The 2,929-nt window shown below is 35.1% G+C and overlaps 1 long non-coding RNA gene across 5 annotated transcripts; it reads right to left on the bottom strand.

The window, feature by feature from the left end:
- Positions 1–504: 504 nt before the first annotated feature.
- LOC145103104 (uncharacterized) lies at positions 505–2,303 on the bottom strand. 5 transcript variants are annotated; one of them, XR_013706365.1, is made up of 5 exons: positions 1,708–2,301; positions 1,551–1,619; positions 1,193–1,441; positions 936–1,094; positions 505–845 (listed from the first exon to the last, which is right to left on the bottom strand). It is a non-coding gene; the product is annotated as an uncharacterized LOC145103104 (long non-coding RNA). The 5 variants fall into 5 exon arrangements; XR_013706366.1 differs by having other exon boundaries at positions 1,193–1,429; XR_013706368.1 differs by having other exon boundaries at positions 1,193–1,619; positions 1,708–1,996; positions 2,091–2,301.
- Positions 2,304–2,929: the final 626 nt, after the last annotated feature.

Here is a 2,929-nt window from a genome sequence, read left to right as displayed (position 1 = left end):
CTTGGTGGCTCTCCGAGCTGTCAACGACGTCTCCGACCAACAACAGTTTCGCGATGGCGTTCTAGGGGCGAGGTGGGTTCGTCTGATCGAAAAACGAACGAAGAGGGGAAGCAGCGGCTGGCAACTCACGCATGGCGGCTGGAAATGGTTTCTTAGGTTAGGGTTGAAGATGCGATGTGGGGGAAAAGGGATACGGGTATATCCCGTGTGCATTCAAACTTCCGTTCCTTTATCCAAGATTAGTCCCTCCCGACCAAATTCATTTCCAAATAAATCTGAAACTTACCCATTAGCCCCCATTATTTCAAAATCTTTACAATTTAAATCCTAATAATTACCAAGCATACCCTTACTTCTAAAATTCTTCTCAAATAAACTCTGTAATTTACTAAACAACCCCCAATTATCAAAATTCTTCACACATTAGTCTGGGACTCACATTTATTAATTTATTTAAATAAACGGGGCGTTACATCTTGATTCAACTGTAAAGACAAAATGACATCAACGAATGAAACCTCTATAAGATATACAACTAATAGAAGTACAATGGCTTACACAAATAGACAAACTCTGAAACACATGAAAAAGTAGTTGTTCTTTTATTACGTGCATCCTACTTTAATATCCAAGAAATGTCACAACCTAAAAAAACAAATGATGTGAGATTAAACATCCAATTTAAATAAGAAAATAAATAAATTGTGACCATGTTTTCCCATTTGAGGAGATATGACTGCATAAAGCTTTGATTGTTCCACAATTTTTATACAAAAGATCCCTATCTCCACCAATAGTTCTCATCACAAAAGCAACTCCAGTCTTCCAAAACAATTCAGTATTATCTGCATAACATATTAACATAATAATATAACATGTTGGACTCAATAAAAACTACTATGATATCTTTGTATATCATAAAATTATGTAATTACCATTTACAACATCAGGTGCACAGTGAAGTCTACAATGATTAGATCAGGATGTTGTTGAAGTAAAGATGCTAAAGTGGTTTCTCTTTCAGAAGGACCATGAACTTTGTCTTACCAACATCTCGTTGAATCCTGACTCATCTTCCCCATACAACTACTGACCTAAAATAAAAAGGAATTAGATACAGAATTTTTTTATATTTAAATGGAAATGGGAGTGAAAAAGGAAGCGTTAGAGTTGAATTTATAAGAATCAGTACCTGTAAAATGGTATTTTTATTTCTTTTGCATCCAATAAAAACTCCATAAGGAAACAATTGATTTGATTGGAAATTTGAGCCAGATTATATAATTAAATCATAAATGAGTGATGACCTTTGTTGCAGGTTTTGGTTCAAGGAAAGTTCAACTTCAAGTTAAGACCGTTCTGTTGAACCTCAAAAGAACGTTCTTCTATTATGCAAAATAACATTAGAAAAATGTTGATGTGCAATACCCTACAAGAAATTCTAGTATATGTACAAGAGTCAAATCAAGGTTTTAGTGGATAAATCACATAAGCGTATAATAATAGATTAAATTAGGATCAATGGAAGAGTATCATGCAATACAACGAACCTGATCTGATGGGTAGAAATTCGGCACTTGGCGAATTAGGCGGTGTCCGGCTGTGGATTTGAAGAACCCCTGGACATCGTATGAAATCGGCGGCCAAAAATAAAAATTGAATTCCTAATGGTCAATAAGCTGAGAACGCAAGTAGAGACCTAATTACCTTAGGCTGAGGCGATTGATTGTAGCCGACATCGAAGAACCACAGGAGATGGTATGAAATCAGTGGAGGTGCAATAGCTGCGAGATTGGTGGTCCGATGGTCTGCGTTTGGATAAAAGGAGGGGCGGTATACACAAAAAAGCATCGACATCAATTTTCCCCATATTACTTCCGCTAGAGATTATAATCGAGGTGCACCAAGGGGGATGCTGGCGGAGAGCGACGATAGAGGTTTGTATTGTTGACGAAGGGGTAGAATGGGAGTAGAACGGTTCTTTCAAACGTACCATCTAAAAAATCAAATGCTTCAATCAGGAGATCCTCTTTAGCGCTTTTCAAGATGCTATGAAGAGAGAAAGAAGAAACCACAGAGGGAATAAGTACCGAAATAGGTGGCTAATCGAGGAGTTAATCAGGAGTCGGTGATTGGAGAACGATGGGTAGTCTATTGTCGCAGAAAGTGGAAAAAGAGATCGAGGTTGAATTAATCCTTTGAAGAGATAAGCAGAACGATGATTGAAGTAGGCATGGTAGACCGGAAGAGATAAAGGAGAGATAGGCGATGGAGCGGTTAGAGTAACCTTGGTAGAGTAAGTAACCTATGAACAGTACCTGAAGTCAAGTACGTACTGTTCATAAGAATGTTGTAATTTAATTATATATATAATATAATGATCGTGTTATAGCAAAAAGAACTACATGTAAATATTTTTAGTGCGCATATCCTAACTGTTTCTTTTGTTCTCCATTGATTTCTAAAATTTTAAAAGTAATATTTTGTAAGCATAGGGAATGAAAGATGATAAAATAAATACAAAAATACAAAAAATGTACCTTCATATCATACAATGGAATCTATAGTAAACATATAAAACCAAGTACATCACTATTTTTTGAATTTAGCCCAAAAAATTTTAACATAAGAAATAGATATATAATTTAAATAGGATAAAACATGTTACTTTTTATGTAGAAATATCAACATGAGACAAAAATGATCAAACTAAATTTATCACTTTATAATAACACAATATTATGTATTTTTAAACGTACACTTCCCTATTTCCATTAAATAAATTAATAGAGAAATTGACAAATATGTCTGATGCACAAACACATGCTTTAGAAGTTATTACCAATAATAATGACTTACTTATACAATGTGATAATTTTATACTTCTTGTGTCACACCCTCGGACCAGAACGGCATAATCGTCCGGAGG

This window comes from Lactuca serriola, chromosome 4 (assembly GCF_051521515.1).
Source record: "Lactuca serriola cultivar US96UC23 chromosome 4, Lser_US96UC23_V15, whole genome shotgun sequence".
Lineage (NCBI taxonomy): Eukaryota > Viridiplantae > Streptophyta > Magnoliopsida > Asterales > Asteraceae > Lactuca > Lactuca serriola.
This window is presented reverse-complemented; position numbering and strand designations above follow the sequence as displayed.